Genomic DNA, 27,854 nt, shown 5'->3' with positions numbered 1-27,854 from the left:
TGAAGGCTACATATAAACTACTAGATTTGGCAACTAGGAGCTTACAGACATCGGGCAAGAATCATACTATTATTTCAGTAATGTGATACTGGTAGACATATATTATAAAGAAGTTGACATAGGAAAGGTGCTTAAGAGAGGATACTGAGGGAAATGAAAGTGAAAGTTGCTCAGCCTGTCTGACTCTTTGCGACCCCATGGACTAGTCCACGGAATTCTCCAGGCCAGAATACTGGAGTGGGCAGCCTTTCCCTTCTCCAGGGGATCTTCCCAATCCAGGGATCAAACCCTGGTCTCCCGCATTGCAGGCAGATTCTTTACCAGGTGAGCCAGAAAGATGCATATACAATTCTCTATATGTTTGATGTGACAGGAAATGTATGGCCATCTCTATAGAGGGAGGCAGACCCCTGTGAAGTCTTTACCAAGTACTCAATGGTATAAATAGAAATGTTATGGTTTAGTGGTGTTACTTCCTATGTGTCAAGCCAAATCTTTAGGAATTGTGATTTGAAGTCAACAACTGGTTTGGGGCAGACATCTATACCCCATGTGGTGGTGTTGCCATAGTGATTGTCACTCTGAGAAATTTGGGTAGGGTATTTTCTGTGTTCAAAATGAAGATAAAATTTTAGATACTAAGGACCTTTCCATATATCCTTCCTGAATGTTAATGTTATTCAAATGAGTAATAGAACACTTCAGATACTTTTGTTCCTTGAAAATGAAACATCTTTCTTCCTCTGTCTGAAGACACTCTTCTAAAATGCAAGAACTCAAATAACTGCAAATTCAAATACAGTTTTTGAGCTGTACCACAGGAAGGAATAGGATTCAGAAGGCCAGTTTCAGCACCTGCTGTTTTCATTTCTCTTTACTAGGACCAGTTACTGTGTTTCAGAAACAGAAGCTCTGAAAGCAAAGATGTATGACTGAGAACATGGAATTGGTTCCCTACATATGTTTAAAACTCCAGTTTGAAAGAAATACTTTATTCTTTTTCAAACTTCCCTACCGTTGCAGTGAATTCATTTCTTACATGATCCCACAGGACTGAATTTTATTATCCCAACTTTAGGCTGGAAATAGTTTAGTCCTGTGTGCTAATGACTGATTCTCCCAGAGTGTGGCCACCTGGCTGCCAGGGCTTTTTGAGGTTCCTGCCATAGCCAAGTTGCTCATTGTTGCATATTTTTCACTTCCTTCTGTTTCTACTCCACTGCTTTCATCCATTAACACCGTGAGAGCCCTTTTGGAATGTGTTGGAACCTCACCATGAATCCTACTCCACACAAACAGCCTACTGTCTCGTCTCCATGTTCCACAGGTGTTCTCTGCCAGAGCATCAAGGAAATCAAGCTTGGAAACTTGTCAAATTTCTGCTGATAGGGCCTAACAAATCTACCAAAGAAAGGAGGCATAGATAGTCACAGTGCAGATGCTTTTTGTAAAAAGATTTTAGGAAGTTTATTTCATTTGATGAGACACTTGATTCAAAGAGAAACTATCTCTTGGAAACGTCCAAACACGTTTATTAAAATGGTGGGGCCCTATCTTGATTGTAGTGGAGGATGAGGCAACAAATAGGTGGCCATTTTACTGGGCAAGAACAGAACACAAAATGTGATGTTGGGCATCTTGGTTCCTTTGCAGGAAGGCACTGGCTGCCGCTGATCAGCCCTCCTTAGCAATCTGGGGTGGCCTCGCACTCTCTTCTGCACTTCCTCTTCCACCTGTCCCAGGCCTCAAAATTTCAGGTTCAGAGTTCCCAGGAAAACTAATAAGTCTAAAGGCTTAACACAAAAATAATGTTTCCACTAAAAGAAGCCAGTCCTTTTACAACTGGCAGAAAAGTTTTAGTTCACACAGTTCTGTTTTTTTCTGGATTTGGCTTTAACACAACTAAAGAATCATTCATAGCACCACCCCAAGAGAGCTGCTGTCTAACCTAGAAGAAAATCTAGATCTGCACTTTTAGAAAAATAAGATAAAACCTTGATTAAAAACTGTGAAATTACACTTTTTATTTATAGTGTAAATATACATTCATAAACAGGACTCGAGATTAAGGTTTCTACATTTCCCTTCCTGGCTGACAATGCCACGGATAGGGTAGGGATGGGATAGTAGATTGCTTTATCACACACTCTACCCTCCTCCGATCCCACCCCAACCTTTCCAGGCAAACTGAGGAATTTGATTCTGTCATTCATTCCTCCTTTCCTTCCTTCTCTCTTCCATACACTCCTTTCTCTTTCTTAGATGTCTTTACTTGTTTTGTGGGAGATTCTAATAGACAGGTTGTTTGTTTAGTCGCTAAGTCATGTCCAACTCTTGTGATCCCATGGACTGTAACCTGCCTGGCTTCTCAGTCCACGGGATTCTCCAGGCAAGAACACTGGAGTGGGTTGCCATCCCCTTCTCCAGGGGATCTTCCTGACTCAGGAATCAAACCCAGGTCTCCTGCAGGTGGATTATTTACCAACTGAGCTACGAGGGAAGCTCTAACAGACAGGAATTAGATCTAAATCTGATCTTGGTCTATCACCCATAAATTATTTCTGGTGTAATTTTGAGGACACTAATTGCTCTCTATAATAATCCTCCTTTCCCAAAGTGTTAGGAAACTGCTGCCAGCACCCTTTCAGCCAGATCCTAGTCATTTTACAAGCTCAAAACTTAGCAGCTATTAGGTAATCTGCTCCAGGAAGTATAGGTCAGCAATAGATTTGGTTTTCTTTGGTACCAAGTAGATAAATTTCCCAAAAGCCACACCCATGCAAACTCTTGGGAGGAAAGCTCCAAACTGGCTTCTATGAACTCTACCCCTTCCCTTTGGAACTCCAGAAGATAAAACCATGAAGTCCGGTAGGATACAAACAACAGTTAAAGCCTGCACAGTGCAGAGTAGTAAAAAAAAGTCTGAACACGACATGGATATGTGTTTAAACGCAATCTAAGCAATCTGATTCTTCTACAAGGTTTAACTTTTAATTTAAAGAATATATGCTCTTGTTATATACATTTTAAAAGTCCTTCTCTACCTACATTTACTCAAAAGCCCAGTGGTGTGCTTAAGCACCCTGGCTTTGTCAGGACTCTTACAGTACCCAACTCTAGTCAATGTACCGTGGTCTATGTGAGTAGCTCTCCTGGGAACTGTCCAGTGTGCAGCCTGCATGACAGAACACGGAGCCCCTGGTTGGAGTTCTGGTATACTACTTACCAGCTGTGTGAACTCAGAGAAGCTGTTTCTTCTCTAAGTCTCATATTCCTCATCTGGAGAAAGGAGATGCTATTGGTACCTCACTCTTAGGATTGCTGTGAGGATTAAATGGGGTCAATTAATTAAGGACATGGTAAAAACTGTTTCCCTGGTAGCTCAGGTGGTAAAGAATGCAGGAGACCCAGGTACGATTCCTAGGTGGGAAAGATCCCCTGCAGAAGGGAATAGCAACTCACTCCAGTATTCTTGCCTGGAAAATTCCATGGACAAAGGAGCCTGGTGGGCTACAGTGCATGGGGTTGAAAAGAGTTGGACACAACTGAGCAACTAACACACAATAATTGTTAGATATAGTGATAAAAATAACAAATGGGTACTGAATACTCTAAGGTCCCCGTTCCTTCGGTATTTAGTCACAGAGAACACATCTGTAAGAGCAGTAAATGAGCATAGGGCAGGGGCACATTGCTACATCCACAGCAACATAGTTTTTCAATGCTCTAATTTAATGTAATATTATGAATCTTGACTCCTAGAAAGCTCTTTCAGGGCATCAGGCTTTTCTGTTACCAGTCTACCCCCTTAGATCTGCAGCAGACCTGACATCACTATGTACCCATTGTTGTCTGACTTGCCTTGGCTCTGGCCACCTAGCTCTTTCCCTTCACCTCTTCCACTCTCCATGACTGTCCACCATGGAGATTTAAATAGAGTTACTACCCAGGGAAGGTGGGATCCTGGAATCTAATGTTGGGAGCTGCAAGTTCTATGATCAAGTACACTGGCAAAGGTAGCTTCTGTTATTTTTTTTCCCTCCTGTCCTTGAAATCCAAGTCTAGCTCCACAGAGAAAAGCTACAGAGGTAGCTTTTCAGTGAGATTCTACTGAAAACTGCAATGCAGCAGGAAAATTACAAGAATATGAGTGTCCAAAGATGAATATAAGGGAAGGGTGGAGAGAAGGTTGTATAAAAACAGGGAATAAGAGCAAATGAGGTGGAGGAAAGAAGTGATGAGAGTCTCCAGTTGCTGGAGACTATGATGCCATCTGTCCTTTATCAACCCATGTCAAGATCTAGGGTCTGGCCAGAAATGGTTTCTGGGTTTATTAATCACACTCACCTTTGTACTAAGTTAGCATTGTAAATAACAAGGGTCAGTGAGCCCTTATTATCTAAAGTAATGGGGACAAATTTAAGGAACAAGTGTGAAATAAGTTCAGTTCAGTTCAGTCGCTCAGTCGTGTCCGACTCTTTGCAACCCCATGAATTGCAGCACACCAGGCCTCTCTGTCCATCACCAACTCCCGGAGTCCACTTAAACCCATGTCCATCGAGTCGGTTATGCCATCCAACCATCTCATCCTCTGTCGTCCCCTTCTCCTCCCGCCCCCAATCCTACCCAGCATTAGGGTCTTTTCCAATGAGTCAACCCTTCACATGAGATGGCCAAAGTATTGGAGTTTCAGTTTCAATATCAGACCTTCCAATGAACACCCAGGATTGATCTCTTTTAGGATGGATTGATTGGATCTCCTTGCAGTCCAAGGGACTCTCAAGAGTCTTCTCCAACACCACAGTTCAAAAGCATCAATTCTTCGGCGCTCAGCTTTCTTCACCGTCCAACTCTCACAACCATACATGACCACTGGAAAAACCATAGCCTTGACTAGACGTACTTTTGTTGGCAAAGTAATGTCTCTGCTTTTAAATATGCTATCTAGGTTGGCCATAACCTTCCTTCCAAGGAATAAGCGTCTTTTAATTTCATGGCTGCAATCACCATCAGCAGTGATTTTGGAGCCCAAAAAAATAAAGTCTGACACTGTTTGCACTGTTTCCCCATCTATTTCCCATGAAGTGATGGGACCAGATGCCATGATCTTAGTTTTCTGAACGTTGAGCTTTAAGCCAACTTTTTCACTCTCCTCTTTCACCTTCATCAAGAGGCTCTTTAGTTCTTCTTCACTTTCTGCCATAAGGGTGGTGTCATCTGCATATCTGAGGTTATTGATATTTCTCCCGGCAATCTTGATTCCAGCTTGAAATAAGAGAGAGGTAGAAAAAGGAAAAAGAAGACTGGAGAAAAGGAGGCAGGAAAAGGAAGGGTGAAAAAAGTTATTGCTCTTGAGGAACCAGTTAACAGGCATAGTTACCACTGCTACGCATAACATATTTTGCAGAGAAGGGAGTGAAAGAGGTGAAGCCAGTTGCACAGCCGGGACCCTTAATTCCGTCCCCGCTCAGGCCCAGCTTTGAGATTCTGAGAGACTAAAGTAGTGCTCAAAGTGCCCAGGGAGGCGGTTAGGATCCTCTTCTGTTTGTTGACGTGGTCCTCTCCTGTCCCTGTGACTGAGAATGTGCCTACCAGACCTCCAACTACTGGGAGTGTAAGTAGATGAAGGGCCTAGCTCCTGTGCTCTGAAATCCGTCATATTTGTTCCAAGGCCAGGTTTTCCACAGACTGCTCCTGTCAATGACAGAGTACAGCGGGGATGGCAGGGCAGGCCACTTCTGGGAGACACAGGAATCTTCTGGTGATTTTTTTTTTTTTGGCTCTCCAATAGCCTTGCTGAGTCTTTCTTAGTTCATGGCAGTCGAAGATCTTCCATCCATCCTCCTCCCTTCTCTCTCTTCTTCCCTTGGTATCAGATTACTTGCTTCCTGAACTGATGGCTCTCCCAGCCTTGTTGGCCTCCCTGCTTACTTTCTTTCACAGGTGGTCCCTCCTAATAAAATCCTTGCATATTTAATCCCAATTTGGTGCCTGCTTCCCAGGCTAACATAATCTCCAAGCACTAACAGAAATAGGAAGTCCAAGGCAATGGGACCCCACTCCAGTACTCTTGCCTGGAAAATCCCATGGACAGAGGAGCCTGGTAGGCTACAGTCCATGGGGTCGCTAAGAGTCAGACATGACTGAGCGACTTCACTCTCACTTTTCCCTTTCATGCACTGGAGAAGGAAATGGCAACCCACTCCAGTATTCTTGCCTGGAGAATCCCAGGGATGGCGGAGCCTGGTGGGCTGCCGTCTGTGGGGTCACACAGAGTTGGACACGACTGAAGCGACTTAGCAGCAGCAGCTTTTACTACTCATCATGCACAATGCAAGTTCCTAAATCACTGCTTGTTCATTTCTACTTAGACAGTCTTCACTGTGCTCCAGGTGTGATGTAAAAGCTTTGGTGGTTGACAGGTCATTCCCAAGCTCAAATGCAGCAGTTCTGGCTTTGTTTATGAGCATTCCCCTGGTCCATTTCTGTGGGAAAGTGGGATATTCCACTTTCCAGGTAAAAGGCTTGGTTTTACTCCTCTAATTCCATTATAAAGGAGTCAACAGCAGCATCAACTTATTTGATCTCTACATTATAGGTGTCTAACATGCAAGCCATGGAGTACTTGTTCTCCTTTTCTTCCCAGCAGCCTTGACCTTCAATTGCCCCATCCAAGGGAAGAATCCTATTTGGAATGACACACGGGGAGCCTTCTTTGTCCACCCACACCTGCAGATTCCGTATTGTATCATTAGATCTATGAAAAGTCACAATAATTCCACAGCTTTTCAACCCATAGAGATAAAACTGAGTTCAGTCTAAGGCTATGTCGTTAGTTTTTTCTGAGAAGCTTTATTTAATGAGCTTATAATTTCTATGTACAGTAGAGCATAGGAACATAATGAACATATATTTTGGGGATGGTGGCATAGGAATATCTGGCAAAAGAAACATGCAAACCATAATATTTTCTCTTGTTTGAAAAAGTCTACCAAATATGTAGCCTTCTAAACAAGAAGGCTTATTTTTATTTCCTTGAGCATCTAAGATTTTGTAGCTTTTTTTTATTGTGGTAAAATACACATAACATAAAATTTATCATTTAAAACTGTAAACTTCGGTAACATTTGATACATTCACAATGTATGCGGCCATCACCAATATCTAGTTCCAGACATTTTTATCACCCCAAAAGACAGCCCCATACTCGTTAAACAATCACTTTTTTCACCTCCTTGTCATTTCAGTTGAGTTCACTTAAGTTGCTCAGTCGTGTCTGACTCTTTGTGACCCCATGGACTGCAGCATGCCCTCCCTGTCCATCACCATCTCCTGGAGTTTACTCAAACTCATGTCCATTGAGTCGGTGACGCCATCCAACCATCTGATCCTCTGTTGTCTCTTTCTCCTCCTACCTTCAATCTTGCCCAGCAACAGGGTCTTTTCAAATGAGTCAGCTCTTCACATCAGGTGGCCAAAGTATTGGAGTTTCAGCTTCAATATCAGTCCTTCCAATGAATATTCAGGACCAATTTCCTCTAGGATGGACTGGTTCGATCTCCTTGCAGTCCAAGGGACTCTTAAGAGTCTTCTCCAACACCACAGTTCAAAAGCATCAATTCTTTGGTGCTCAGCTTTATAGTCCAACTCTCACTTCCATACATGACTACTAGAAAAACCATAGCCTTGACTAGATAGACCTTTGTTAGCAAAATAATATCTCTGCTTTTTAATATGCTGCCTAGGTTGGTCATAACTTTCCTTCCAAGGAGTAAGTGTCTTTTAATTTCATGGCTGCAGTCACCATCTGCAGTGATTTTGGAGCACAGGAAAATAAAGTCTCTCACTGTTTTCACTGTTTCCCCATCTATTTGCCATGAAGTGATAGGACTGGATGCCATGATCCTAGTTTTCTGAATGTTGAGTTTTAAGCCAACTTTTTCACTCTCCTCTTTCACTTTCATCAAGAGGCTCTTTAGTTTTTCTTCACTTTCTACCATTAGGGTGGTGTCATCTGCATATCTGAGGTTATTGATATTTCTCCCAGCAATCTTGATTCCAGCTTGTGTCACCCCAAGGCAGCCACTAATCTGCTTTCTGTTTTTATAGATTTTACTTATTATGGATATTTCATATAAATGAAATCATATAATATGTAGCCTTTTGTGTTTCCTTCAGGTAACATATTATTTTCAAGATTCATTCACATGATCACATCTCCAAGTATTTCATTCCTTTTTATGGCTGAATAATATTCCATAGTATGGTCAGTTAATCCTTATTGCTTATAGATTCTGTATCTGCAAATTTTCCTACTTGCTGAAATTTATCTCTAAGCTCCAATCAATACATGCAGTGTTTCTGTGACCATTCGCAGACACGCACATGCACAGCATGGTGAAAATTTTTAGTCACTTGATGTCCTGTTACCAGTGAAGGTATAAAAAGAGCAATATTCTGCTTTTTTTGTTTCAGCACTCACACTGCTAAGTGTCCCTTTCACACCCTATTCAGTTCCAGTCAGGTTTTTTGCATTTGGGGGCTTTTTGTTGGTGATTTCACTGTGTAAAAGGCCCTCTGAGTATAGAATTAGAATGCTGTCTAGCACTGCAGCATCCAGTGCAAGAAGACTATGATGTGCCTTATGGAGAAAACATGTGTGTTAGACAAGCTTCATTCAGGAATGAGTAATGGTGCTGTTGGCCACAGGTTCAATGTTAATGAATGAGCAACATGTAGTAATGTGTCTTTAAACAGGAACACACATAAAACAAGGCTATGTTTTGAACAGTTGAGGAAGATGTTGCAGGAGGCTTGCAGGAACCTAGCTTTCTATTTCCCGTAGAGTAATAGTTCAGTATTTGCTAATTCAGTGTTTGTGACTTCTTTATATAAAACTGTCTCTCTTTATTGTGAATAAAGAGATCTGGCTGTATGAATCACATTTTGTTTATCTTTTCATCAGTTGATGGACATTGAGTTGTTTCCATTTTGGGCTGTTATGAGTAATACTGCTGTGGACATTTGTGTACAAACTTTTGTTTGAACACCTGTTTTTCAGTTCTTGGGGGCATATAATCAGATGTCCTCAGTTTTCTTTTTCTTTAATTTTTATTGGAGAATAGTTTATTTATAATGCTGTGTTAGCTTTAATCAGTATGACCCCACAAGAAATCACTGCCACAAGAAATGATGAAGGAGGTTTGGGGAGTAAAAGGTGCAGAAAGAAAAGAGACAGAAGGCAAAGTATGTGAGTTGGGCTCTTGGTGAAAACAGAACTGGGCTTTGAGTTGCAGAGCAAAGGAGATGATCGAAAGGAGGCCAAGGACAAAGAAAAACAAAAATTGAAGAGGCCAGGAATAGAATCAAATCAAGATCAAAATTAGGCAGGTCCTTAAGCTAAGGGTCCACCCAAATGGACCAGGGAGAAGGTAATGCATGAGACAGAGGAGAGCAGATCAGAGCAAGATGAAGATAGGAAGAACTAGAGAGAGTCCTAGAGCTGTTAGACACATGTCCTGGTGCTCTTTTTTCCTTTTTTCTGATTGAGGTATTGTTGACATAAAACACAATATTAGTCTCAGGTATATATAGTATAATCAAAGAAGGCAATGGCACCCCACTCCAGTACTCTTGCCTGGAAAATCCCATGGACGGAGGAGCCTGGTAGGCTGCAGTCCATGGGGTCGTGAAGAGTTGGACACAAATGAGTGACTTCACTTTCACTTTTCACTTTCGTGCATTGGAGAAGGAAATGGCAACTCACTCCAGTATTCTTGCCTGGAGAATCCCAGGGATGGGGGAGCCTGGTGGGCTGCTGTCTATGGGGTTGCACAGAGTCGGACACGACTGAAGCGACTTAGCAGCAGCAGCAGCAGCATATAGTATAATGATTCAATATTTGTTTGTATTTTGAAGTGATGACTTCAATAAGTCTAGTTAACATACATCACTACACATAGTTACAATGTTTTTTAACATTTTTTTCTTGTGATAAGAACTTTTAAAATCTCTTACTGGTGCCCTTGATAGGTGCTTGCAACTGCCGTTAGAGGCCATTTAGCACAGCTGTAAGAGTGTCACATGTGAAGCCAGGTCTAACTTGGTGTATCAGGCCAGTTGTATCATACTAGATGAGTTGCTCAGTCTTTCTGTTTCAATTTTCTCTTCTTAAAACACCACCAATAATGGCCTTTACCTCATAAGGTAATTGTAAGAATTAAATAAGATAATGAATATGAATTAATTAGCATAGCACAAGGCACATAAGTGCTTGATAAATGTAGATTGTTGGCCCTCTATCTGTGGATTCTGCATCCATGCATTCAACAAACCCTGGATCAAAAATACTTGAATAAAAATTCCAGAAATGTCCAAGAAGAAATTTTTAATTTGCTGTGTGCTGTCAACTATTTACATAGTATTTACATTGCATTTGTAACTGTTTACATAGCATGTACATTGTATTAGATATTTTAAGTAATCTAGAGATTTAAAGTTCATGGAAGACTGTGTACAGTTACATGTAAATACTACACCATCTTATATAAGGGGCTTGAGAATCCATGGATTTTTATATCTGTGGAGAGTCTGGAACTAATCTCTCACAGATACGGGGGTGTGACTGTGTATTGAATCTGTGTATGTAGACGTGTGTGTTCGAGGAGGACGGTTAGAATGGAGAGGAGATGTTGAGGCAGCACACCCACAGGACAATTATGCCATACTCAGTTTTTAAGCAGAGGCCAAGATGGGATTAGATATGCAAGAGATTTATTGGGGAAATGCCTGTGAAGGATAAAGTAGGAGAAAGCAGGAGCAGGTAGAAGTGCCATCACATCACCATGTAAGTCTGGCACGTATGTAAGGAGAAAGGGAAGGAAGGAGATTGAGTAGAACGATCCTCAAACATAGCACAGTTCTGAGCAAGTTTTGGCCAGGTTGATGGGGAGACCCTGAGCTAAAGCTGTCCATTAGGGGAATCTCCCCTTGGGTAATGGCCTCACTTGAGTATCTGCACTGTGCCCAGTCACTGAATGGGAGCCACTGGAGGCTGCTGGTCAGCAATGCTCTTCACAAAAGTTCTCCTAACAGAATATCTGAAGAGTGTATCTCTATGTCCCTTACCTCCCAACAATAACCTATCAAAACCCATTTACTCTCTGACTGAATTTGCTATAAGGATAAGAGAGTGCTTTCCACGATGTATTTGTACCTCCTATAGAAGCCCCTTGGACTACAAGAAGATCCAACCTGTCCATCCTAAAGGAAATCAGTCCTGAATAGTCATTGGAAGGACTGATGCTGAAGCTGAAACTCCAATACTCTGGCCACTTGATGCAAAGAACTGACTTATCTGAAAAGACCCTGATGCTGGGAAAGATTGAAGGCAGGAGGAGAAGGGGACGACAGAGGATGAGATGGTTGGATGGCATCACCAACTCAATGGACATGAGTTTGAGTAGACTCTGGGAGTTGGTGATGGACAGGGAAGCCTGGTGTGCTGTGGTCCATGGGGTTGCAAACAGTTGGACATGACTAAGAGATTGAACTGAACTGAACTGAATAGAAGCCCCACAATAGCCTGGTACTTGGCTTCCCCATCGGAGGTAAACCCAAACTTCCTTCTAATTGCCCTCGTGAATTGGTTTGTTCCATTTTCCAATTCCAGCTGCAGTAGGTTTCACCTTTCTACATAGTTCCTGTTGGATATAAGGCTGGATCTGCTTCATGAGTTTCAAGATTTGACTTTTCCCCTGAATACTGTTCTTGCTTCTCTATTTGTTTCATGTCCCTAACGCTTCAGACCAGCTCCACCCTATTTTTAATCCCAGTACCAGTTTCCAGAAATCAAATCCACATCAGAGTCCTGGGTTCCTTTGGTTTGAATCCAGCAACGGAGAAACAAACATTTTCTCCTCATAGATAAAAAAGACAATGTGATTGATTTCTTTTTTCTTTTCTACTCAATGGCAATTATAATAGGTTAATAATTCCATGTTCTCTTTTTTCCCCCCAGATAACTATATAGATTTATAAACAGTAATTGAAACTTCCCAGGAGCTTTTGGGAAACTTGACAAAGTTAATCAGAGTTTATCAGATGGAATGAAAAAGTTGGAAGAATTAAGTCATCTCTGAAGAAAAAAAGGTACAAAGGGGCAATTTCTTAGTGATAAAAGTGTACTGTAAAGAATATTACAGAGGTTTTAACATTCACAGGACAAGGTGCTATAATTGAATTCAATTTAGTTCTCAGACTCAATTCAATTTCCTTGACTGCAGAAAATGCTCAATTCTGACTGTTGGTTTAACGTAGTTTAGTTTAAAATGTAGTAAATGTTCAATCAGCTCCAAGATCTAAGGTTACCCAACTTCTTGCCAGGTTATGGATGAGATCTAATTTGCCCTGAGTTTATCAGAACATCTTGGCCTGGGAAGGAGTACCTTGTTCTTATGTTGGACTTTATCAACATGACAGTATAACCTGTTGTCACCTGCCTTGATCTTAAGGGTCCTTTTGAACCCCATCCCAAGCTTCTTTCAGTCCTTTGGCTTTCTCATCACTTTTTCGTCATCATTGAGAGCTCAGGAACTTTCACTGTCTTCCAGAACCACCCTGGAGTATGAGATTCCGCCAACAGGCTCTTAGGCCCATCTGCCCACACACCTCCCTCAAGCTGGCTCATCTACCTCCCAGGTGGCAAGTTTCTCAGAACCTGGCCAAAATCACTAAACTCGGGGCTACTCGAGTCCTAGAGTCTCTTTGGTTGGGATTTCCTCAAAGCTTTCTGGCTGTTTCTATTACACTTTTTACATCTGGGCTTTGACTGTAGGTAGGTGGCATGTATAGCAATGAAGCAAATTAGGGGGATGGTTCTAAAGTCAAGAGTCTATATTTTATTACTCCTCTCCAAAATCTCTTCTCCCTGACTGCTGTTTAAATTTCTTGCTTCCTTTTCTTCCATGGGGAGAGGACACAGAAAAATGGCTATTATATACTGTCATGCACTCTTGTCTACTCTGATTTTTACAATAAACTATTCTTAACCCTCAGAGTTGGTACTTTCTATTTAAATCTGGTGTACAATTACAAGAAAAAATTGTTTTTCTCTCTTAACAAAAACTAAGTCTTACAAATCAAAAGGTTTCAGCCTATTGTTTCCAAATAATAATACTTAAGAATTCATCGAAAATTCAATTGACCTTTTTTGTCTTAGTAGCTAGACATTTTCCCCCTTGAAGTTCAGCTATATAAACTGATATCACTTGTTTAAGTGTGGTGATAAAAATGAATGTAAAATATAATTTAATATCAAAATATTGCCCAATGTAACATAAATTTATGGTTCAATTGTAGAAAACATGAAAATCTTATGATAAGATACTCTATGACCAATTTTTCCCCCATAGCTTATAGTTATAATAATCCCCATTAGTGTATATATTTTCTCTAGGCTCAATGTTTTAGTTTTATTTAAATATTATTAAATAGAGTTCTACTACCTCTGATAATGGCTGAGTAGGTTATTTGGAATTAATCCTGGCACTGATAACAACTGCCTAAGATGGAGAAAATAGAAAGTAAACATTTGTTTAAGGCACCAGAAGACAGTTGAAACAGTTAATAGGGCCAAGATCCCCCCAAAAAAGAAGTCTAGAGGGGGAACTCAGCATTTTATCCTCTTTTCCATAAAGGGAGTTGCTGATTATGAAAGTGAGGGCATGAGAGCCTGAGCAACCTTCTTGGGCTGGAAAAAACCTATCAAGGAGGAGTGGCCCTGGGAAACACCCCAGCCTTTTGTTTGGGAAACTGAAAGGCTACACCAAGGAGTAACAGTGGACAGGAAACAGTCCAGCCCTTACAACATGGTTTTCAATCATGAACACATATCAGAATTACCTAAGGAGACTGAAAAAGATATTAATACTGTACAATTTAAAAAATACCTGTGCAATTATGCTGAGTGAGAAGAGCCAATCTCATGATGATATGCATGATTCATCTATATTAACAATTATGAAATAACACTAACTGGGATGGACAGCAGATTAGTGATTGCCAGGGGTTGGGGATGGAGGGAAGATGATGGGTGTGGCTATAAAGGGTGTCACAGGGAGGGACTGTACAGCTGAGCATCCCTATTGTGATGGTGGTTATGGAAGGCTACAGATGTGAAAAAATTACACTGAACTCCACCCCCTCCACATACACACAAGTGCCTGTATAACTGTTGAATATGCTGTATGAATTGTGCCAATATCCATTTCCTGGTTTTCATATTGCAGTTCTGTGTGATGTTGGCATTTGGTGGGAGAGATGTACATGCATGCAGGCTAAGTTGCTTCAGTCGTGTCCAACTCTTAGCGACCCCATGGACTGTAGCCCATCAGACTCCTCTGTCCATGAGATTTTCCAGGCAAGAGTATTGGAGTGGGTTGCCATTCCCTTCTCCAGGGAGAGATGTGGAAAAGGAGTAAGTGGGAATTTCCCATACATTTCACATTTCTTTGTAATAACATATGAATCTATCAATATTTCAAATAAAATTTTTAAAAAACTACAAAAAAAAAATCAGTGCCTCACTCCAAAAAAATTAAATCAGATCTCTGGTGTAGAGTCTAGTCACCTACATATTTTTAAATCTTTCACTGTGATTCTAATGTGCATCTAGGGTTACTGCCTTACTGGTACTGTTAGGACACTTTGAATAATTTCAATACTTGGTTAAGGTTATCTGCCACTAGTCTAGTTTCTTCCAAAGCAAGAATAAATCCTCTGTGAAAGAAAATAACACATTCAGGGTCAAAAATTGTCTCTATAATTTTTCAAACTGAATGGCCATCCAGAAGACAAAATTTGATCTAAACAGATAATAGAAACATCCACAGAAGATCAGGATACTGAAATTATCAGCCAATGATTTAAAAATGACTATACTTAATGTGCATTGATGGATAAATGGACCAAGAAAATATGAGACACACACACACAATGGAATATTATTCAGCCTTAAAAAAAAGAAGGAAATCTTGCCATTTGTGACAACATGGGTGAATCTGTGGAGAGCATTATGATAAGTGAAATAAGCCAGACAGAGAGAGACAAGTATTGCATGGTATTACTAACATGTAGAATCTAAAAAAAAAAAATCAAACTCATAGAAACAAAAAGTAGAATAATGGCTGCTATGGACTGCAGAAGTGGGAAAAAAGAGAAAGTTGATAAAAGAGTACAAACTTTCAATTATAAGATTAATAAAGCCTGAGGCTCTACTGTGTAGCATGATGATTACAGATAATGATATTGTATAATAGAAATTTGCTAAGCATTCTCACCGAAAAACAGTAAATATGTGAAGCGATACATGTGTTATTTAACTAGATTATGGGAATCCTTTTATAATGCAAATGTATATCAAATAATCATTAATTATGATTAATTATTGATCATTAATTAATTATTAATTAAACATATTAGTTTTCTTTGTCAATTATGCCTCAAAGCTGAAAATAAACAAATAAAAGCATTCTTAAAAATAGCTCCACAAACAAAAAAAAACACAAAGAAAAAAATTCTTAAGCAGTAAAAATACAAAGCAAACCAAATCTATGCACATCATAGCAAAAGTACTAAAATCAAAGGCAAAAATGTCTTAAAATTAAGCAGCCAGAGAATGAAAGGCATACAGGAACAGCAATAAGATCAAACTGTGATTTTTAACAGAAAAATGAAAGTCAGAGTAAAGGCAGTAATATTTTCAAAACACTAAAAGAAAATTAGTACCAACCTAGAATTATATACCCCGTGAAGATATCCTTCAAAAATGAAATAAAATAAGGTCATTTTCAGACTAACATAAATTGAGAGAATCTGTCATTAAAGGAAATAAGAAAGGGTACTCTCCTACAGAAGGAAAATAATCCCAGATAGATATATACGTCTGCATGGATTGAAAAACAATAGGGTAACATGTGGGTAAATCTGCATGTATATTGATAGTATATATTTTGTTGATTACACACCTTGGTAGATGCTTCAAAAGATTTGTTTACATAGCATTTAATACTTTCAAAAGTACTCTTAAATAAGGTATATAATTTCATTTTTATAACCATTCTGTGGCAGAAAGTGAAGAGGAACTAAACAGCCTCTTGATGAGGGTGAAAAAGAAGAGTGAAAAAACTGGCTTAAAACTCAACATTCAAAAACCTAAGATCATAGCGTCTGGTCCCATCACTTTATGGTTAATAGATGGAGAAAAAGTAGAAACAGTGGTAGGTATTATTTTCTTGGGCTCAAAGATCACTGCAGATAGTGGCTGCAGCCATAAAATTAGGAGACGCTTCCTCAGAAGAGAAGCTATGACAGATCCTTGTCGGCAAAATGATGTCTAGGTTTGTCATAGATTTTCTTCCAAGGAGCAAGTATCTTTTAATGTCATGGCTGCAGTCACTATCTGCAGTGATCTGGAGCAAAGACATCACTTTACCAACAAAGATTTGTATAGTTAAAGCTATGGTTTTTCCAGGAGTCATGTATGAATATAAGAGTTAGACCATAAAGAAGGCTGAGTGCTGAAGAATTGATGCTTTTGAACTGTGGTGTTGGAGAAGACTCTTGAGAATGCCTTGGACTGCAAGGAGATCAAACCAGTCAATTCTAAAGGAAATCTGTCCTGAATATTCATTGAAAGGGCTGATGCTGAAGCTCCAGTACTTTGGTCACCTGATGCAAAGAACTGACTCACTGAAAAAGACCCTCATGTTGGGAAAGATTGAGGGCAAGAGGAGACAAGAGTGACAGGGGTTGAGATGGTTGGATGGCATCACTGACTCAATGGATATGAATTTGAGTGAGCTTCAGGAGATAGTGAAGGACAGGGAAGCCTGACATGCTGTAGTCCATGGGGTCGCAAAGAGTCAGACATGATTTTGCAACTGAACAATAACAACAGGAAAGTCTGTATATCATTTAGGAATGTTTGCCTGCAAGTATTTGAGAAGTGAATAAAAGCTTAAACAAACAGGGAAAGTTTATTTTTCTCATATAATAAGAAATATAAGGCAGGCAATCCATGGCACTTGCAGCTGCTCAGTGTAAGCAAGGACTCAGTCATTTTCTCTTTCTGCTCCATTATTCTTAATTTGCTAGCTTTCAGACTTATGGTCAACAGATGGTTGTCCCTCCAGGCAGCACATTTCCATTTCTGGAAGGAAGAAAGGAAAGATCAAAAGCATTCATCACCCACTTTGTTCTTGCCTGGAGAATCCCATGGACAGAGGAACTTCTGGGCTACAGTCCATAGGGTCGCAAAGAGTCAGACACAACTTAGGACACACTTAGCACATGGGGGAAAGCAGTGCTTTCCCAAGTCCACTTAGCAAACTTCTGCTTACACCTTATTGGCCAGAACTATTTCACAAGGGCACTTCCAGTTACAGGAGAGACTGGGAATTGACAGAACCTTTATCTTTTCAGTCTCTATTGCAGAGGAAGGCAAAAGGAAAGGGGGCTGGGAAATAATGGAAAGTCAACCTACAGTACTTGCATGGTGGATAAGGTCAACTGGCTGTCTAAATATTCACTCCATCTTCCTTTTAGTGTACCTTTCTGTATTGCAGAGGCTGGAAAGCTGAAAACAACTTTCTCCAACTAGGATTCTATATGATTTAGCTTTCGCTAATTAGATGCTCTTAAGATTTGAGAGGTGGAAGTGAATGAGGTGAAAGTCATTCTGCTGTTTCTTTGACCCTTTCTGCTAGCAGGCATAAAGCATTGGCTTCTCCTGCGATAGCATTTTAGTAGCAAGTTGCTAGCTTCGTGGGTAAGAATGGGCCTGTTTTAGAGGATACCCATCTCAGAGATTCAGCATAGATCTGAAACGAGCAGTGTGGTGGTGATGGCAGCAGCTACCTGATTCCAGGTATGTGCTCCGGAAGCCAACAGTCCCAATGATGGTCTTCTGCTGGTAGCGGAAGGCACATTTCCATCAACGATTAGTTCAGCAAAACTTTTCTGACAGTTATTTTTAAAAGTGTCACCTAGAACTTAACCCTACATCTCTACCTATAATCCTTTAAGTTTCTAATTAAATGCAATAAACATCTTTGTTTAAAACAGTTTCTGTTTTCCATACTTGATCTTGATTCATATAACTGGTGCTGGTGGTAAAGAACCTGCCTTTCAAATGAAGGAGACAGACAAGAGACTTGGGTTCGATCCCTGAGTCAGGAAGATCCTCTAGAGTAGGAAATCACAACCCACTCCAGTATTCTTGCCTGGAAAATTCCATGGACAGAAGAATCTGGTGGGTTATAGTCCATGGGATTGCAAAGAGTCGGACATGACTGAATGACTGAACAAATACCTTTTTAGGTTCCCAATAACTATACGTAAGTGTGAAAGTTGCTCAGTCATGTCTGACTCTTTGCGACCCCATGGACTATAACCTGCCAGGCTCCTCTATCTGTGGAATTCTCCAGGCAAGAATACTGGAGTGGGTAGCTGTTCCCTTCTCCAGGAGATCTTCCCAAACTAGGGACTGAACACAGGTCTCCCACATTGCAGATGGATTCTTTACCATCTGAGTCATCAGGGAAACCCACCTATATTTATCTTTTCATCAAATATATACTTAATTTGAAGGGATCATTCCATCCCCAAGATATCATTCAGTTGCTGGATTCAGGTTGAGTGATTCTTATTCCTCTCTGTCAGTTTCATAGTGGTTCCCCACAAAGCCATGGAGTTAATCTGTCTTCAACATCCCCAGCCTAAAATGTGAGGAGAGAAAGCAGGATGACTACAGGATGAACAGGAAACCTGGAGCCGTCAGTGGTCCATGACACACATGGAATCCTGCTGGAGAGAAATGGGGAGGGCTCTGATAGGTAAGTCAGCTCCGTGGCTGAACCATCTGACTCTTAGTTCCACCTCTGCCCTTTGGAGAATCTCCCATTTATCCTCCATGGTCACATTTTACTTGGTCATTGGAGAGTATACCACTCCTGTACAGATTTTATAGCTCACTTCTTACTGACATGGATTCAGGATTCCAAGGATTGCTTTAGGGTCTAAATTTTCCATAACTGGTTATTGGCCAGGCAGGCCTTGCATTTCTCTGAAGCTTCTATGAACCTCTTTAGGAGGTTTCTTTTCAATCCCACGTGTAAATCAACATAGTCAAAGGCTTGCTTTGATATAATCTTGAATCCAAAGATGTTTTTTTTTTAACCTGCAGGCTTATTTGCTGTATTCGTCCCTTCAGCCCTTAACTTCATGCTCTTTGTTTTTTAGACTGGCTCCTCCTAGGTCAAGTTCATCTCTCTTGTTAACACTTTGTAGAAAGTGGCACTCATTCTGAATAGGGTATATATTGGGAGCAGTATTAGGAGGAGCATAATTGAATAGATCAAATTGTTGTTGTTTCTAAACTCTCCATGGTATTCTGAGCAACTGGTTTACTCTCCTCTATATAGTTTTCTTCAACTGAAATGATGGTGTAAGAGACCCCAGCTTCTGTCTTTCCACAAAGATCAACAATCAGACAGAAATTCATGAACAAATTCAGCTCTGGGGAGAGATATACAGTCCACTTAAGGAACTTCAGCAACACAGTCAAACAAAAACAGGGCAATCCGTGCACAATAAAGGAAAGAAAATAGCGCCTGTAGCATCCCATCCCCTAGGCTGGCACTGCTCAACATCAGGAGAAAATTCCCTAACTGGAAAGAGTTCCCATTGCTGGGAGAGCAGAGTGAGCAATCTGCTTTTGGTGCACCACATGAAGGACCCTCTTTGGTTTTACTTCACCCAGAGAACTACAAATCTGAGATCTATAGAGGTGGCTACAAACAAGGAGAAAAGCAGGGGCTACCAGTGTCAGCCATGCAGTAGGAGCAACCAGTTTCCAGTGACCTGCTTGGCTGAGGACCTCAGCAGCTTTCACCTATGAAGAACCCAACAGCCAGCACAGCTCCCACAGAATCCCTCCAGATGTCACCACTTTTTGCCCCACAGGTATTCATGTGCACAGACACCAGCCAGCTGAGTCTTTCCCATCTTCCTCTCATCTCCTCACCTTTGCTTAGGATCTTAGGGCCTGGACTGGTAGCTGGTCCAGGCCTCTGCAGCCCCATGAACGCAAGATACCACCCTCACAGCTGTGCCCTATCAATGTGTACACACTCAGGGCTAGTCCTTCAGCTGTCCCCCTGCATGCTGCCAGCGTGTCATCTGTCATCAGCCCCCACTGACGTTTGTGTACCTGTGGCAAGATCCACAGCCAGATGTGCACACTGACCCTGTTTCCTGTCACTGGCCTGCACCATGGGATTCATCAGAAGCTAGGCCCTCCAACTGTGTACCTGAAAACCGCAGCCTGACTTCCAGCACTAGTCTCCACTGCTCCTGTGGCAAGACCTAGCAGCCACAGTGTGTGTACTAACAGCTGGAGCCTAATAGCTGCAAATGTACCACAGCTGGCCTGGTCCTTTCTGTTTTCTGTGGCCCCCACCACTCTGTGTGTCTGCAGTAGGCCCCTGTCACTGTATAAGGACCTACAGCTGGTTTCTGCAGCCGAGTGTGTGCACACCACCAGCACCAGCCACTACTCTTGCATGTCCTGATACCTAGCAGCTGGACCCGGAGGTGCTAGTGAAGACCCCAACAGCATTTACAGCCACTAGAGATTCCCCATGGTGCTAGCCAAGAACCACATAGTTGTTGATGCTGTGTACCCCAGCAGCCTGAGTCAAAGAGCCATGATTCCACTTTGGATCTGGAGTCACCACAAATGCCCACACTTGTTGCCCTGTGCCACTAGACTCAAAATCATAGTGTACTCTAGTGTGTCCCCATTCACAAGTGAAGGTCTTTCCTAACTGAAGTCAGTCCACAAAGCATGGAAAATGTGACTGTTTCTTCAAATAGCCACATACCTACACAAGACTATAGGAATCACAAAGAATCAAGGAATCATAGCACTACCAAAGGAACATAGTAAACATTCAGTAACTGACCCCAAAGAAACAGAGATACATGAATTACCTGACAAAGAATTCAAAATAATTGTTCTAAAAATGCTCAGAGCTACAAAAGGACACAGACATACAACTTACAAAGATTAGCAAAACAACATAAGAATAAAACAAGAAGTTTCACAAAGAGGAAAAAAAGAACCAAACAAATTTTGGAGCTGAAGAATACAATGACTAAACTGAACTGAAGAATTTGTTGAGAGCCTCAATAGCAGATTTGATCAAGCAGAAGAAAGAATCATTGACTTTGAAGACATTGAACTTAAATAATGTGTTAGATTAGCCAGTCTTCACAGAAACATAGAACATCCATCCAAAATCAACATAACATATATTCTTCTCAAGTGCAAGGCCACAAAACAAGTCTTAGTAAATTTAAGAAGACTGAAATCATCTCAAGCATCTTTTTTGACCACATGGGTATGAAACTAGAAATCAATTACAAGAATAAAACTGGAAAATTCACAAATATGTGGGGATTAAACAACATGCTATTGAATAACCAATAGGTCAAAGAATACTTATCAAAATAGAAATCAAAAACATCTTGGGACGAATGAAAATGGAAATACAAGATACAAAACTTAAGGGATGCAGAAAAAGCAGTTCCAAGAGGGAAAATCAGAGTAATAAACCCCTATATTCAGAAGCAAGAAAGATCTAAAATAAACGACCTAACTTCACACTTCAAGGAACTAGGGAAAAAAGAACAAAGTTCAAAGCTAGCAGAAGGAAGGGGATAACAAAGATCAGAGTACAAATAAAATGGAGAGTAGAAAAACAATAGAAAAGATCAACAAAATTAAGAGTTGGGTTTTGTTTTCTAAAGACGATCAAAATTGACAAAGTTTTAGTTAGATTACCAAGAGAAAAGAGACAGAACTCAAATAAATACAATTAGAAATGAAACGAGACAGTACAACTGTTACCACAGAAATACAAAGGATCATAAGAGAATAATGTGAACAATTACATACCAAAAATAGTACAACCTAGATGAAATGAATAAGCTCCTAGAAACACACAACTTAACAAGGTTGAATTAAGAGTAGGAAGCCTGAACAGGCCAATATAAATAAGGCGACCAAAGGAGTAATAAAAAAAATCATAATATTGAAAACCCTAATTCAGAAAAGTCCAGCACCAGATGGCTTCACAGATGAAATCTACCAAACATTTGAAGAATTTAGTATCAATTCTTCTTAAACTCTTCTAAAAAATAACTCAAAGAGAGAACACTCACAAACTCACTTTATGAGGCTAGCCTTACCCTGATACCAAAGCCAGATAAGGACACTACAAGAAAAGAAAGCAGAAGCCAATATCCCTGACGAATTTAGATGCAAAAATATTTAACAAAATACTAGGAAACCGAATTCAATTGCACACTAAAAGGATTGTAAAGCATGATTAAATGGGATTTATTCTTGGGATGCAAGAATGATTCAACATATGCAAACCAATAAATGTGATAAATCACATTAAATGAATGAAACACAAAAAATCAAACGATCATCTCAATAGATGCAGAGAAACTATTTAACAAAATTCAATATTCTTTCATAATAAAAAATCTTAAACTGGGTTTAGAAGGAACATACTCCAACATAATAAAGGCCACATATGACAAATCCACAGCTAATATCATTGTCAGTGGTGAAAGATTGAAAGCCTTCCCCTAAGATCAAGATCAACACAAAGATGAGCACTCTCACCACTTCTGGTCAACATAGTATTGGAAGTCCTAGCCAGAGCAGTTAGGCAAGGAAAAGAAATAAAAGGCATCCAAACTGGAAAAGAAGAAGCAAAATTATGTCTGTTTGCTGATAATGAAAATCCTAAAGACTGCACCCAAAAAACTGTTAGAATCAATAAATGAATTCAGTAAAGTTTCAGGACACAAAAAACAATATACAAAAATCAGTTTATTTCTATATAGGAACAATAAACTACACAAAAAGAAATAATGAAAACAATCCCATTCATGATAACACCAAGAACAATAAAATACTTGGAAATAACTTTAACCAAGGATCTATACACTGAAAACTAAAAGATGCTGATGAAAGAAATGGAGACACAAATAAATGGAAAGATATACTGTGTTCATGGACTGAAAGTCAATATTCTTAAATTGTCCATACCACCCAAAGCCATCTATAAATGCAATTCCTATTAAAATTTCAATGACATTTTTCACAGAACTAGAGAAAACAATCCTAAAATTCATATGGAACCACAAAAAACTCTAAACAGCCACAGCAATCATGAGAAAGAATAAAGCTTGAGGCATCACATATCCTGATTTCAAATTATATTGCAAAGCTATAGAAATAAAGTCATTATGGTACTGGTATAAAAACAGACATATAGATCAATGGAACAGAATTGAGAGCCTAGAAATAAACTCATGTATACATGGTAAACTAACATTTGACAAAGGATCCAAGAATGCTTAATGGGAATAATATAGTCTCTTCAATAGATAACGTTGGGGAAACTATATATCCACACGCAAAAGAATGAAAGTAGATCCTTATCTTATACCACTCACAAAAATTAACTCAAAATGGATTGAAGACTTAATTGTAAGACCTTAAACTATAAAATTACTAGAAGAAAATATATGGGAAAGCTCCCTGACATTGGTCTTGGCAATGGTTTTTTGGATATGACATCACAAGCATAAGCAACGAAAACAAGAATCAATCTGTGGGACTGTGCGTGAACATGCTAAGTCACTTCAGCCGTGTCTGACTCTTTGTGACCCTATAGACTTTAGCCCACCAGGCTCCTCTGTCCATGAGATTCTCCAGGCAAGAATACTGGAGTGGGTTACCATGCCCTCCTCTAGGGAATCTTCCCAAACCAGGGATCGAACCCAGGTCTCCCATCCTGAGACTCAGATAACATTTCATGGGTTCACTCCCATTGACTGTTAATTTACAAACTTAAGACACATGTGTAGTGATTTTTAAAGGAATTACATATATCTCAAAGCATTGGTTTACTTCACATTTTTAAATTAAGTTTAGAAAATTCTACAACACCTGTTTTCAACTTAATACAGCTCATAAGAGTGTTTATAAGAAATACACTTGTTTCTGAATATTATTTACTTACTTGGTGTCTTTTACACATTGTTTTGAGTATTTGCTTAAGGGGTTAAAAGTTTTTTTAAAAAATATGTAAACACGGTTCAGTGATGTATGAGATCCTGAACTGTAGAGGATATGCTTGTGAAATAGTAGAGGTACAAGAAGATAGAGATTCAAACCTTCAGGGAACACAAAGAACAAAAAATAAAAAATTTCAGCTGTGAGGCAAGAAGAGCAACATGATGTAAAACTTACAACAGACAAGTTCCAGGTGAGAATAACTAATAAGCAATAATCAATCAGGAAAAACTCTGACTTAGGGAATAATGGATTCTAAATGTGAGACCACAACATTAAGAACAAGAGTTAAACACATGATAGACACTCACTAGAGGCCATCATGAGGGAAAGGCTTTACCTAACCCTGATATCAGAACACCCACAAGAGCTGTTGATGCAGGAAATAACAAAAAACTACAGCGATCCTGCTAGCGAGTCCACGTAGCAGTGACTTTCAAATCAAAGGCATCTCTTTTGTTTCTTGGATTCTTTCAATGCTTTATCACGATTTTATTGTGCTTGCAAGCAAATAGAAGAAATTTTAAAATTAAGTGAGGCCTGACCCAGTATTTTCCCATTATTCTCTATTACCTCTTGACTGTCATACGAAATGAAGACTCCAGAAATTGCCAGGTTCCATTCAACCTTCCCTGCCAAGAGGTCAACTTGATCTACTGTTAGCACACTGTATTACACAGAAACAAGAATAAAAGTCGTAAAACATCATTATAAGGCAAATAGCAAGACTTAAAGACCTGGGAGAGACATGAGCAGTATCTTATTACTTGTATATACCCTTCACCTTTGCCTTCAGATGGTGGGTGGAAACTGCAATGAGTGCTTAAAGAGGTCAAGAGTAGGGCATGAGTAAGAGTCAGGCAGATTGGGTGGAACCATTAACAAATGGTGGTCAAGAGTTAGACCATCTGTCACTTTGAACAGCCTGTTCTACTCTGTTGGAAGTACTTACAGTTATTTTAATTAACCTGAAAAACAGTTTCCTGAGGAGTAGAATGGAAAGGAAATTATTATAAAAGTACATTTAAAACTGTTAAATTCAGCTGTAAAGGTTAATTAGCATAATTTTACAAATGAGGAAACTGAGACAACTATTTTAACTCCTGGCTCTGTGCTCTTTTCACACCATCCCAATAAATCCCTACCAGAAACAACCTTAGCCTTCTACATTTTGATAATACACATCAAAAAATGCCAAGCAGATTGTCCTAAAGGTAATACTCAAGGATATATGTAAAATTCATCTAGGATATCATTGAACAGCTGTTGAAGGCAAAAGATCAGAGCTAAATATATATATACTATATAATAAAGTATACTATATTAATATATAATAAGTACATATAAATAACAACTATATAAATAATAAGTATAATATCAGAGCTAAATACATTTTTATTACATATAATACAATGTATTATATTATAAATATAATTTGTATTTATATAATTAATTATAATTTATATTTATAATATACATATAATATGTACACATATAAATATGTATATACACATACATATACATATAATACATAAAAACATTAATATAATTCATATCTGTAACTTATAATATAATGTAATAATATTTATATAATATAAATATGTACTAAAAATAGTATAAATATATAAATATTTATATAAAGATGAAAATTAAATTACATAGGGAAATGTCATGGTGTAAAAAATAAAAAACATGAACACATTACAAGAGGCTTCCCTGATAGCTCAGTTGGTAAAGAATCCACCTGCAATTCAGGAGACCCCGGTTCAATTCCTGGGTCGGGAAGATACACTGGAGAAGGGATAGGCTACCCACTCCAGCATTCTTGGGCTTCCCTTGTGGCTCAGCTGGTAAAGAATCTGCCTGCAATGTGGGAGACCTGGGTTTGATCCCTGGGTTGGGAAGATCCCCTTGGATAAGGGAAAGGCTACCCAATCCAGTATTCTGGCCTGGAGAATTCCATGGACTGTATTGTCCATGGGGTCACAAAGAGTTGGACACAACTGAGCAACTTTCACTTTCACACATTACAAAAGAAGTATAGAAACATAATACTGTAAATTGGGGGGTAAAATCAATGCACATGCATGCTCTTAAAATACACTTATTAACTTAGTTCTGTTATAAGCAACAGTAATATGAACAATAGCATTTTTGCTCACAACCTAACCTCCTGTGGGCACCCTTAGAACCATGACTTTCATCTCTAATACTATTGATCTATACGGCTTTTAAAAAACCACATACTATAAAGTATATATGTGTGTGTGTGTGTATACCCTGGTGGCCAGATGGTAAACAATCTGCCTACAATGTGGGAGACCTGGGTTTGATACCTGGATTGGGAAGATATTCTGAAGAAGGGAATGCAGTATTCCTCCCTAGAGAATTCCATGGAACAGCTGGACATGACAGAGTGACTAACAGTTTCAGTTTCATATGTTTTATCCTATTCAATTAGCAGGGAGAAGTTTACAAAAACTTGCTGAATGAATGAAACAATTCCCCCCAATATACACTCTATTTATTTTCTAAATGTGATTGTCTCCATTATCTTAGAGCCAAATTGCTCTCATTTTTTTATATCTGGAAGGATATTTTCTGCAGGTTTTGCTAGAGTCACAAATTCATTTGTTCAAAAAATTTTATATACTTATAACACCACTGACCAGCAGATGGCTCCACAGAGCAATAAAACTCACATGATTTAAGGTTGATACATGTGTAAATCATTAGTGATGGAAATCTTTATGTTTTAATCATAACAAATTTGACAGAAGACATTTAATTTGCTAAACTAACCTAGGAAAGTTAAATGTTTTGAGAAACTTTTAGAAACAAATATTTTTCAAGTTCCTCATGAAATTGCTACTGTCATTTTCTACTTCAAAATTAACCCATACTTTTTTACAAAAGTTGCTCAACACAGATATAAACAGGAAATCATCTGGAATTAATTGCTGCTTTTAAGTACTATCTTCTAAATAACATAAAACAAAGGAATATGCAGCAATGTTATTTACTCAGATCTAAAAAGTAATGTGATGTCTAGAAAAATAAGTGTACCAAAATCTCTTCTATATAAACCTTTACATGAATTTTTATTTGAAAAATACAAAGCAATATTGAATATAAACTTCACCCTGAAAAGTCTCTTCAGGAATAAATATACACATCATGACACATCTTAAGGGCTTCCCAGGTGGCGCTAGTGGTAAAGAACCCGCCTGCCAATGCAGGAGACATAAAAGACACAGGTTCGATCCCTGGATCAGGAAGATCCCCTGGAGGAGAGCATGGCAACCCACTCCAGTATTCTTGCCTGGAGAATCCCAAGGACAGAGGAGCTTGATGGGCTATGGTCAACAGTGTCACAAAGAGTCAGATATGACTTAGCATGCATGCATGACATATCTTAAAGAGAATACTCAGTTCCCTTAACATTCTTATGTACTATATTATTTTGCACTCATCATTCTAGGGATAACAAAAATAGTCATTATTTTTTCTAGATTTTAAAATCTAGTAGTCCATTCTGTTTTGTTCATCCATTCAAATAACTAATACTTATGGAATACTTGTGTGCTAAGCATGCTTTGTAAGTTGCTTTACATGTATGACTTCATTTAATTCTCAA

General features: G+C 39.3%; 1 long non-coding RNA gene across 1 annotated transcript; it reads left to right on the top strand.

The window, feature by feature from the left end:
• Window positions 1-3,840: 3,840 nt before the first annotated feature.
• Window positions 3,841-23,146, top strand: LOC145544951 (uncharacterized). The gene is made up of 4 exons (XR_014081753.1): window positions 3,841-4,016; window positions 12,020-12,150; window positions 18,721-18,893; window positions 19,482-23,146. It is a non-coding gene; the product is annotated as an uncharacterized LOC145544951 (long non-coding RNA).
• Window positions 23,147-27,854: the final 4,708 nt, after the last annotated feature.

This window comes from Giraffa tippelskirchi, chromosome 4, assembly GCF_054371585.1.
Source record: "Giraffa tippelskirchi isolate mGirTip1 chromosome 4, T2T-mGirTip1v1.2.pri, whole genome shotgun sequence".
NCBI lineage: Eukaryota > Metazoa > Chordata > Mammalia > Artiodactyla > Giraffidae > Giraffa > Giraffa tippelskirchi.
Note: the sequence above shows the minus strand (reverse complement) of the source record. Positions and strands in the feature narration are given on the sequence as shown.